Below are 12535 nucleotides of genomic sequence, written 5' to 3' on the forward strand. Positions count from 1 at the left end.
TACACTTTGATCTGTAGGGTAATGCAATGCAATATGTTAGTGCATCAGACCTCTGTTTTAAACTTATACATGGCCTGTTAGACTCTGCATCTAATAGGGCCTAACAGGCCAATGTAGCAGGGAGACTCCAAAGCCATTGCTTGGCTTTCGGTTAACATAGCGGCCATTGTCACCCTATGATCACATTGTATGGATGCTGAGGGACTGAGAGAGTTAACCACCTACATGCCAGGGTCACTATTGAGAGTAGCATCTAGGGGGCTAAATAACTGTAATTGGTGTCAGCATGGATTGCGGCCATTGTAGTTGTAGCGTACAGCTGATACCTGCTCCATCGCCGCACATCAGGTAGTGTTATTCCCTTATTTTTAACTGCCATAAAAAGGCATACTGGTGGTAATTAACCCCTTTCTGACATCGGACATACTATCCTGTCGAGGTGGGGTGGGCCCGTATGACCACCGATGGGATAGTACGTCCAATGCGATCGGCCACGCTCACGGGGGAGCGCGGCCGATCGCGGCCGGGTGTCAGCTGATTATCACAGCTGACATCCGGCACTATGTGCCAGGAGCAGTCACGGACCGCCCCTGGCACATTAACCCCGGCACACTGTGATCAAACATGATCGCAGTGTTCCGGCGGTATAGGGAAGCATTGCGCAGGGAGGGGGCTACCTGCGTGCTTCCCTGAGACCCTCGGAGCAATGCGATGTGATTGCATTGCTCCGAGCGTCTCTTACCTCCTATCACTCCAGGCCCCGGATCCTAAATGGCCACCGGGCTGCATCCGTGTCCAGCAGGGACTTCTTCCGGGTCCAAAGCAGGCGCTGGTAAGCCTGCAGCGCTGTAAGTCAGATCGCTGATCTGACAGAGTGCTGTGCAAACTGTCAGATCAGCGATCTGTGATGTCCCCCCTGGGACAAAGTAAAAAAGTAAAAAAAAAAATTCCACATGTGTAAAAAAAAAATAAAAAAATTCCTAAATAAAGAAAAAAAAATATTATTCCCATAAATACATTTCTTTATCTAAATTTAAAAAAAAAACAATAAAAGTACACATATTTAGTATGGCCGTGTCCGTAACGACCCAACCTATAAAACTGTCCCACTAGTTAACCCCTTCAGTGAACACCGTAAGAAAATTTAAAAAAAAACAGGCAAAAAACAACGCTTTATTATCATACCGCCGAACAAAAAGTGGAGTAACACGCGATCAAAAAGATGGATATAAATAATCATGGTACCACTGAAAACGTCATCTTGTCCCGCAAAAAACGAGCCACCATACAGCATCATCAGCAAAAAAATAAAAAAGTTATAGTCCTCAGAATAAAGCGATGCCAAAATAATTATTTTTTCTATAAAATAGCTTTTATCGTATAAAAGCGCCAAAACATAAAAAAAAGATATAAATGAGATATCGCTGTAATTGTACTGACCCAAAGAATAAAACTGCTTTATTAATTTTACCAAACGTGGAACGGTATAAACGCCTCCCCCAAAAGAAATTCATGAATAGCTGGTTTTTGGTCATTCTGCCTCACAAAAATCAGAATAAAAAGCGATCAAAAACTGTCACGTGTCTGAAAATGTTACCAATAAAAACGTCAACTCGTCCCGCAAAAATCAAGACCTCACATGACTCTGTGGACCAAAATATGGAAAAATTATAGGTCTCAAAATGTGGAGATGCGAAAACTTTTTTGCTATAAAAAGTGTCTTTTAGTGTGTGACAGCTGCCAATCATAAAAATCCACTATAAAAAACGCTAAAAAAGTAAATCAAACCCCCCTTCATCACCCCCTTAGTTAGGGAAAAATAATAAAATTTAAAAAATGTATTTATTTCCATTTTCCCATTAGGGTTAGGGCTAGAGTTAGGGCTAGGGTTAGGGCTAGGGTTAGGGTTAGGGCTAGGGCTAGGGTTAGGGTTGGGGCTAGGGTTGGAGCTAAAGTTAGGGTTAGGGTTGGGGCTAAAGTTAGGGTTAGGGTTGGGGCAAAAGTTAGTGGTAGGGATGGGGCTAAAGTTAGGATTAGGGTTGGGGCTAAAGTTAGGGTTTGGATTACATTTACGGTTGGGATTAGGGTTTGGATTAGAGTTAGGGGTGTGTCAGGGTTAGGGGTGTGGTTAGGGTTTCCATTGGGATTAGGGTTAGGGGTGTGTTTGGATTAGGGTTTCAGGTAGAATTGGGGAGTTTCCACTGTTCAGGCACATCAGGGGCTCTCCAAACACGACACGGCGTCCGATCTCAATTCCAGCCAATTCTGCGCTGAAAAAGTAAAACAGTGCTCCTTCCCTTCCGAGCTCTCCCGTGCACCCAAACAGGGGTTTTCCCCAACATATGGGGTATCAGCGTACTCGGGACAAATTGGACAACAACTTTTGCGGTCCAGGTTCTCTTGTTATCCTTGGGAAAATAAAAATTTGGGGGGCTAAAAATCATTTTTGTGGGAAAAAAAGATTTTTTATTTTCGTGGGTCTGCGTTGTAAACTGTAGTGAAACACTTGGGCGTTGAAAGTTCTCACAACAAATCTAGATAAGTTCCTTGGGAGGTCTAGTTTCCAATATGTGGTCACATGTGGGGGGTTTGTACTGTTTGGGTACATCAGGGGCTCTGCAAATGCATTGTGACGCCTGCAGACCAATCCATCTAAGTCTGCATTCCAAATGGTGCCCCTTCCCTTCCGAGCTCTGCCATGCGCCCAAACAGTGGTTCCCCCCACATATGCGGTATCAGCGTACTCAGGACAAATTGGAAAACAACTTTTGGGGTCCAATTTCTCTTGTTACCCTTAGGAAAATACAAAACTGGGGGCTAAAAATCATTTTTGTGAAAAAAAATAATTTTTATTTTCACGACTCTGCGTTATAAACTGTAGTGAAACACTTGTGCGTTCAAAGTTCTCACAACACATCTAGATAAGTTCCTTTGGAGGTCTAGTTTCCAATATGGGGTCACTTGTGGGGGGTTTGTACTGTTTGGGTACATGAGGGGCTCTGCAAATGCATTGTGATGCCTGCAGACCAATCCATCTAAGTCTGCATTCCAAATGGCGCTCCTTCCCTTCCGAGCTCTGCCATGCGCCCAAACAGTGGTTCCCCCCACATATGGGGTATCAGCTACTCAGGACAAATTGGACAACAACTATTGGGGTCCAATTTATCATGTTACCCTTGTGAAAATACAAAACTGGGGGCTAAAAAATCATTTTTGTGAAAAAAAAATATATATTTTCACGGCCCTGCGTTATAAACTGTAGTGAAACACTTGGGGGTTCAAGGCTCTCAAAACACATCTAGATAAGTTTCTTAGGGGGTCTACTTTCCAAAATGGTGTCACTTGTGGGGGGTTTTAATGTTTAGGCACATCAGGGGCTCTCCAAACGCGACATGGTGTCCGATCTCAATTCCAGTCAATTTTGCATTGAAAAGTCAAACGGCGCTCCTTCCCTTCCGGGCTCTGCCATGCACCCAAACAGTCGTTTACCCCCACATATGGGGTATCAGCGTACTCAGGACAAATTGCACAACAACCTTTGCAGTCCAATTTCTTCTCTTACCCTTGGGAAAATAAAAAATTGGGGGTGAAAAGATCATTTTTGTGAAAAAATATGATTTTTTATTTTTACGGGTCTGCATTATAAACTTCTGTGAAGTACTTGTTGGGTCAAAGTGCTCACCACACATCTAGATAAGCTCATTAAGGGGTCTAATTTCCAAAATGGTGTCACTTGTGGGGGCTTTCAATGTTTAGGCACATCAGGGGCTCTCCAAATGCAACATGGCATCTCATCTTAATTCCAGTCAATTTTGCATTGAAAAGTAAAATGGCGCTCCTTCCCTTCTGAGCTCTGCTATGCGCCCAAACAGTGGTTTACCCCCACATATGGGGTATCAGCGTACTCAGGACAAATTGTTCAACAACTTTTGGGGTCCATTTTCTCCTGTTACCTTTGGTAAAATAAAACAAATTGGAGCTGAAATACATTTTGTGTGAAAAAAAGTTAAATGTTAATTTTTATTTAAACATTCCAAAAATTCCTGTGAAACGCCTGAAGGGTTAATAAACTTCTTGAATGTGGTTTTGAGCACCTTGAGGGGTGCAGTTTTTAGAATGGTGTCACACTTGGGTATTTTCTATCATATAGACCCCTCAAAATGACTTCAAATGAGATGTGGTCCCTAAAAAAAAATGGTGTTGTAAAAATGAGAAATTTCTGGTCAACTTTTAACCCTTATAACTCCCTAACAAAAAAAAAATTTGTTTACAAAATTGTGCTGATGTAAAGTAGACATGTGGAAAATGTTACTTATTAAGTATTTTGCATGACATATCTCTGTGATTTAAGGGCATAAAAATTAAAATTTGGAAAATTGCGAAATTTTCTAAATTTTTGCCAAATTTCCATTTTTTTCACAAATAAACGCAGGTAATATCAAAGAAATTTTACCACTATCATGAAGTACAATATGTCACGAAAAAACGTTGTCAGAATCACCGGGATCCGTTGAAGCGTTCCAGAGTTAAAACCTCATAAAGGGACAGTGGTCAGAATTGTAAAAATTGGCTGGTCATTAACGTACAAACCACCCTTGGGGGTAAAGGGGTTAAGGGAATATTTGCTTGCAATGTGCTCTACCATGTGATGTCAGTTATTTGTGCAGTGTAATTATAATGTGTTGGGATGCCCATAATAGTATGGGCATCAAAAATAAGTCACTATGGTGCCCCTGAATTGTGGTAACCTCGGTTAGATCCCTCCTAGCACAGTGAGAAAAAGCCTCACAGTGCAGTAGTGAGTTCACCGCAGCCACCGGAGAAATTTCTCACAGTGAACTGCAATGAACTCTCTGAGCTCAGCGCTACACCTTGAGACTTTCCCACTGTGCTAGCGGGGATCTCACCGAGGTCACCGCAGTACAGTGGCCCGGCTGGGACCACAGCCTCAGTGACCTGTGATAGCCTCGATTGATGTCACCGATAGTCACTGATGCTGCACTAGCAACAGCTAATTCTCCCAGTGGTTCTCAGCCTAGATGGTCGCATCTTGGAATCGTCCAGGTTAAAAACTGTTTATCCCCAGACATGGATTATGGTTTGGGATAGAAAGACGTACAGGTGAGGGATATGGTTGTTTTTTATTTTTGTTTTATCACAGGAAACTATTTCTTAAAGGAATGGGCGATGACGTGATTATGGTTTTAATTTAAAATCATTACAGGAGTCTGTGTCATTCTTTCAATTAAAGGACTTTATTCTGGCTGTGTGTTTATAGATGCTGTTAGGTGTCGAGTTCCCATCACTGCACAGGGGAAGTCTCGGGCCATGTTCGCTGTGGTCTCCTGTTCTCCTGCAGCAGCAGTGGAGCCTGCTCAGTGAAGACATCGATCTCAGCGTCTGGCTCCGGCAGAGAATGTGCGCTTGGTTACTGCTAATCTTCCAGGCTCAGCCATTGTAACTAGCACTGTTCTTCGGCGGACAGATGCTCCTGGGACTAAGTCCTGCTTTTCCTCTACTGACTATGCCCAAGGGTCGAAGGTCCTTGTCTGCTACAAAAGGTTCGCATGGCTGCACTGTCATGCGCTAGTATCAACCTATGTCATGAGCTTTGCTACTTTGTGGTCATGTCTGTATAGCCACTAGAATTCCAGCTCCACCGGAGAGGAGTTGTGTGTGTTCTATGCTGTCTGCATGACCACTGTTTGCTTTCTGCTCTGTTAGGTAGCTGTGATCCTCTGTGAGGTTAACAGGGCACAGCGTTTTCCTATCTTAGCGATTCTGTGAAGTAACAGAATTTGCTTATACCGCCATATAGTGCCACCAATTGCTAGCAGCAGGTTTCTCTCCTGCACGGTGGACCCCGGGTTGTGAACGCACCTATTATAACACATATACTCAGTGTGTTCTGCCAACCCTAACAGACACCTCTCCATTACTAACTTGACTTGAATGTCGCCAAACAATATAAAGGTGACATCAACCCTACAAATATGAACCCCACTTGCCACCACTACCGGGCAAGTGGGAAGAGCAGGTCAAATTGATTCGCCTTTTCTGGGCTGTTGTAGGATGCTGTTTTTAGGCTGGGGGGGCAAAATTAATGGCCCCTTTCCAGCCTGGGAATACCAGTCCCCAGCTGTCTGTTTTAGCAAGGCTGGTTGTCAAAAATGGGGGGGACCCCACATTGTTCTTTTAGATTATTTATTTAAATATTTTTAAAAAACAGTGTGGGGACCCCTCTATTCTTGATAACAAACTATGCTAACGCTGACAGCTGAGGGTTGCAGAGGGTTGCAGCCCCCAGCTGTCAGTTTTACTTGGTTGGCTATCAAAAATACAGGGTAATCCATGCCATTTTTATAAATTATTTATTTAGAGCGCAGGTGCCGGCTGATGTATACTCCCATCAGCCACTCCCGCACTCACTATTATTAGCGGCTGGAGGCATCGGCTGACGCCAGTGACCAGAGGTAAACTTTATACCTCTGATCACAGGTTCAGGCTCACACTGTCATTTGACAGTGTGGGAACTGCAGCTGTTTAACCAGTGTAATGATGCAGTGTTTGCCGCACTGTCATGCACATAACAGCATGGCAAACACTGGATATTCAGGCCCTCCATTCAAGTGAATGGGGTCCGGGTTCGGGTCCAGGTACTCTGCTGGTACCCAAACCCGAATTTTTTTTTACCCATCGGACCCGAACATCCAGGGGTCCGTCCGTTTCTAATTATTTGTGCTGTGTGGCTTGTTCTGTTGATTGTGTGCAGGACATATGATTTCATGACTAGACCTAAAGGCTTCTCAAGTCATTTAAGTGTGCTGCTTATGGCAGGAGTGGCTCGTTTTATAAATATGGATGTTTATGAGACTCGTGGGCATTTGAACTAGTGCCTGTGTAAATTGTGCATCTCCATGCTGGAAATTTGGGTCAATGTCAAGACATGTCAGAAAGAGAGTGTATGGAAGTGGGTGGAGAGAAGCTCCTGGTTGAAGAGATGCCTAAGGAGAGTGAGCTTCTGTTGCTGTTCTGTGAGAAGTAGTGTGGTACAATGGCTGTTGGAAAGAAGTCACGTGTAGGCCAGAGAGACAGCACTTTGTAGAGATTCAACTGAGCGGCTCTTAAGCCACTGCTGCAGCCAAGGAGAGTATCCGCCAGCTGCTGTGATAAATTTGCCAAGATTAGCCCTGTATGACGAATGTTTGACAAGCTGAGAATATTACGTGTGAAGCAAAGAGCTGTTGATAATGTCTGTCAGTGGTGTTCTGTAGAGAGTACTTATGTATGAAAGTATATCTGTATCCAGACTGAATGCGGACCACTACCAACATTTTCATGTATATCTATTCTGAGTGGTTGTGGATTACCTCCTACACATCCTTGTGTAACCCAGTTTGGTGGTCGCAGACCACTTCCAATACATCTTTTCCCAACAGCAAGAAGAAACCTTATCACACCCCAGTAAGTGTGATCAAGGGCAGAGATTGAGACTGAGTTTGCAATTTGAGTTACTGTGAGTTGTCTTGTAACCACTAATTTATGTGCTAACAGACTGTAACCCCCAAGAATTTGCACCAAAGTCTATACCTGCAAAGCAACAGTGTAACCAGTGAAGGGAACCTGCTAGGAGGATTTTCTACTCTAAACTAATGGTATTTTTGTATAAGTACTGCTGCCCTGATTAAATTGATACTATCATTGCATTGTAGAAATCGGCTTAGGCATTCATGAAAAGTTCAACTTTGAAACTATGTGCAAATAAATTGAGAGAAATCTCAGCGAGGCAGGTGGAGTCACCTGGACTGATATGACAATCACTTGCAGGATGAAGGCAATCAAAAAGGAACAAATAGTTTGGGCAGGAGAGCTGGAAGTGCTGTGACACGCCCACAGCACCTAACAGACAATTTGCATGTAACAAATATATTTATGGATTTCTCAGGGGTGCCGACATGGATTTCTAGAATAAAAGTATCAGGTGATCAGCCCCAAGTACAACTATACCATTAGTTTAGTGCAGAAATGTCTCCTGACAGGTTCTTATTAAGTTTTGTGTCCCAATCAATTAAAGATTATGGTGGTTTGAACCAGAAGTGAGACCAAGTGTGTTGCTGCACGATCCTTTTGACTGAGTGCAGACTTCTCAAAACTGATCCTTCTAAACTCCTGCCCATGTATCACTAGCTATGCCCACTATGAATATGATGTTAGACAAATTTAATCACATTTTTTGTAAATGGCTTGTTCATTTAGCAAAATATGCCAAAACACTGTGGGCCATTACAAGATCACAGCGTCTAGTCCCCTAAAACACAAAAAGGGTAAATTAGGTTAACCCAAATCTATTGAAAAACAAGCCCCACCATTAAATAAATGTAAATAGTAAACATTAAAATAAATATTAAATAAATAGTAATTTAAAGTAAAATAAAAATAAAATAAAATAATAGAAATAAGATAACACATTATTAAAGCATATTTATACAGTACAATACAAACTGGTGAAAATGTGGATTAAGAACAAAGTTTTTAAATAGACATTTAAATTCCATATTAATAAGGCAATCAACTTATGATTCATGTTTTCTCCCATGTCTATTGTGGGGTTTGTAGATAGTGTTATACATTTTTGGTAGCATTTATAGACTAGAATTTATAAAACATTATTTAAACCACGTCATGTACAGTGTGGGAAAGAGATGGTGTCAGAATTGCTGTTTTGTTCTATATTTCTATTGTTAAAAAATAATAAAGTAAATAACAACCTTTTTTATTTTCAAAATATGGAATGTAAGAATGAAAAAAGAAAAATAAAAAATAAATCACACAGTCCTGAAGGCCCATAATGGTCTGGTCCTTAAGGAGTTACATTCCTACTAAGTGACACTGTTGATGTAACCAACACAGTTCTGCAACGATTGTTTGATATTGTTATTACAATTTCTTTTTATTGTTTTGGAGACCTTTCAGCTGAACACACGTTAAAATGTAGAAACTAGTATTTAATTAGGTGAGTTTGAAATGATTTGGATCTGTTCACAGGAAAGGTTTACATCTCTATTAGCCAAAATTAGAACTTTGACATTATTGTCTTAAAACCATAAAAATGTTTGCACCTATGAATTAAGTGCTAGAGACAGACATTCACATGTATGCACATACATACGCTGTTTGTGTATACAAAATAGCCATACCAGACAATTCATCGACAAATGTGGCCGTGTTTTTGGCAGAGAATTGCACTGTTTTTTTTAACCTTCTTCAATTGCTCTTATTATTGAAAACTTTATGGTAGCTCCCATTCCAGGTGCATTCGCTCCTGTGCTTTCCAAATTCAGCATCAAGTTAAGTTCACATGTTCAAGTATGTTGATATTTCCTAGTGTGGTTATTCTATATAAAATGCATTTAATAAAGTTTTTCCATTAAAGTTATTGGTGTCTTTGCAGTATTTATTGCCACATATGGCATGAAAAACTGTATCAGGCAAAGAAGAGACAGATTTTTACATTTGCTGAGAGATCAGGTTACAGCTGCTGCCCTTAGATGTTGATGGGAAGAGTGAGGAAGGAGGTGGAAGAAGCTGCTACAGTGAAATAAAGACAGAGAGACATATAGAAACAGCGGTGCTGCTTTTGGTAAGTCTTCTACTATTTTGTCCCAGTACAGGTTTCACAGCAACACTGCCCATTACTTCTATATTAAGTCCCCAATGCACTTGTAACTTCTCTGTGTGTAAAAGAGATAGAAAAGTAGAGATCCTGCCCCCCTATGTGTGTGATTTGTATGGGAGACATCAAAGCTGCTGATGCTACATTATCCCCAAAATCATGCTTATTATGTCCGCAAATTTGTTTGCTTTGAAGTTGAATATCCAAATAATTTTTTTGGAAATTAAAAAAACTTCCATTCACATTAATTGCATGCGGGATGTTGACAAATATGATGAAAGCTTAGGACAAAAATCTGAACCCTAATCCTCGTCAAATCCTGAACTTTGGATCTCAGCCTAAGGGCTCATGTCCACTTGTGATGAAATCAGACAAATTCAATCAGATAAAAAATTGGATTGAATTCGTACCAAACTTAATCTACGATGGTGTGCTCATCTGTGTTTTTTTTTCCAGCTCAGATCGGATCATGATCGGGCTGGAAAAAAATCGCAGCATGCTGCGAATGTAATCAGAAAATGGGTCGCATCCCGCAATAGAAGTCAATGGGTGCGATAAATAAATCACACAGCACAGCGATTTTTATGCACCGGTGTCCTTTGAAAAGCCGGCATTTCATATGCAGCTAATGTAAAAAACACACTGACAGGTTATAATATAAAAGATAGATTATATACACCTATTCTATGTATAGCCGATAATTCATTTGCCGGCTTCTGCAAAATCATTGCAGAAGCCGACAGGATAGGAGACATGGTTTACTGTCATGATTCTCAATGGCGAGAGAACATAGCCCAGCATATATGAGAACTAGCTCTTGGAAGATGGAAACTATACTGACCATGAACTAAACCTGCCGCACAACTAGAAGTGGCCGGGTAGCATGCCTACGTTTTTTTATCCCTAGATGCCCAGCGCCAGCCGGAGAACTACCTAATCCTAGCAGAGGAAAAGACAGTCCTGGCTCACCTCTAGAGAAATTTTCCCAAAAGGCAGACAGAGGCCCCCACATATATTGGCGGTGATTTTAGATGAAATGACAAACGTAGTATGAAAATAGGTTTAGCAAAAATCGAGGTCCGCTTACTAGATAGCAAGAAGACAGAAAGGGCACTTTCATGGTCAGCAGAAAACCCTATCAAAACACCATCCAGAAATTACTTTAAGACTCTAGCATTAACTCATAACACCAGAGTGGCAATTTCCGCTCACAAGAGCTTTCCAGACACAGTAACGAAACAGCAGCTGTGAACAGGAACAAAATGCAAAAACACACAAGGACAAAAGTCCAACTTAGCTGGGAGTTGTCTAGTAGCAGGAACATGCACAGAAAGGCTTCTGATTACATTGTTGACCGGCATGAAACTGACAGAGGAGCAAGGTTATATAGCGACTCCCAACTCCTGATAGGAGCAGGTGAACAGAGGGGATGATGCACACAAGTACAATTCCACAAGTGGCCACCGGGGGAGCCCAGAATCCAATATCACAACAGTACCCCCCCCTCAAGGAGGGGGCACCGAACCCTCACCAGAACCACCAGGGCGATCAGGATGAGCCCTATGAAAGGCACGGACAAGATCGGAGGCATGAACATCAGAGGCAGTGACCCAAGAATTATCCTCCTGACCGTATCCCTTCCATTTGACCAGATACTGGAGTTTCCGTCTGGAAACACGAGAGTCCAAGATCTTTTCCACAACGTACTCCAACTCACCCTCAACCAACACCGGAGCAGGAGGCTCAACGGAAGGCACAGCCGGTACCTCATACCTGCGCAACAATGACCGATGAAAAACATTATGAATCGAAAAGGATGCAGGGAGGTCCAAACGGAAGGACACAGGGTTAAGAATCTCCAATATCTTGTACGGGCCGATGAACCGAGGCTTAAACTTAGGAGAAGAAACCCTCATAGGGACAAAACGAGAAGACAACCACACCAAGTCCCCAACACAAAGCCGAGGACCAACACGACGACGGCGGTTGGCAAAAAGCTGAGTCTTCTCCTGGGACAACTTCAAATTGTCCACCACCTGCCCCCAAATCTGATGCAACCTCTCCACCACAGCATCCACTCCAGGACAATCCGAAGATTCCACTTGACCGGAGGAAAATCGAGGATGAAACCCCGAATTACAGAAAAACGGGGACACCAAGGTGGCAGAGCTGGCCCGATTATTGAGGGCGAACTCCGCCAAAGGCAAAAAAGCAACCCAATCATCCTGATCCGCAGACACAAAACACCTCAAATATGTCTCCAAGGTCTGATTAGTCCGCTCGGTCTGGCCATTAGTCTGAGGATGGAAAGCAGACGAAAAAGACAAATCTATGCCCATCCTAGCACAGAATGCCCGCCAAAATCTAGACACGAATTGGGTCCCTCTGTCAGAAACGATATTCTCCGGAATACCATGCAAACGAACAACATTTTGAAAAAACAGAGGAACCAACTCGGAAGAAGAAGGCAACTTAGGCAAGGGAACCAGATGGACCATCTTAGAGAAACGGTCACACACCACCCAGATGACAGACATCTTATGAGAAACAGGCAGATCCGAAATAAAATCCATCGAGATGTGCGTCCAAGGCCTCTTCGGGATAGGCAAGGGTAACAACAATCCACTAGCCCGAGAACAACAAGGCTTGGCCCGAGCACAAACGTCACAAGACTGCACAAAGCCTCGCACATCTCGTGACAGGGAAGGCCACCAGAAGGACCTTGCCACCAAATCCCTGGTACCAAAGATACCAGGATGACCTGCCAACGCAGAAGAATGAACCTCAGAGATGACTCTACTGGTCCAATCATCAGGAACAAACAGTCTACCAGGTGGGCAACGATCAGGTCTATCCGCCTGA

The sequence above is a fragment of the Ranitomeya variabilis genome, chromosome 1 (genome assembly GCF_051348905.1).
Source record: "Ranitomeya variabilis isolate aRanVar5 chromosome 1, aRanVar5.hap1, whole genome shotgun sequence".
Taxonomy (NCBI): Eukaryota; Metazoa; Chordata; class Amphibia; order Anura; family Dendrobatidae; genus Ranitomeya; species Ranitomeya variabilis.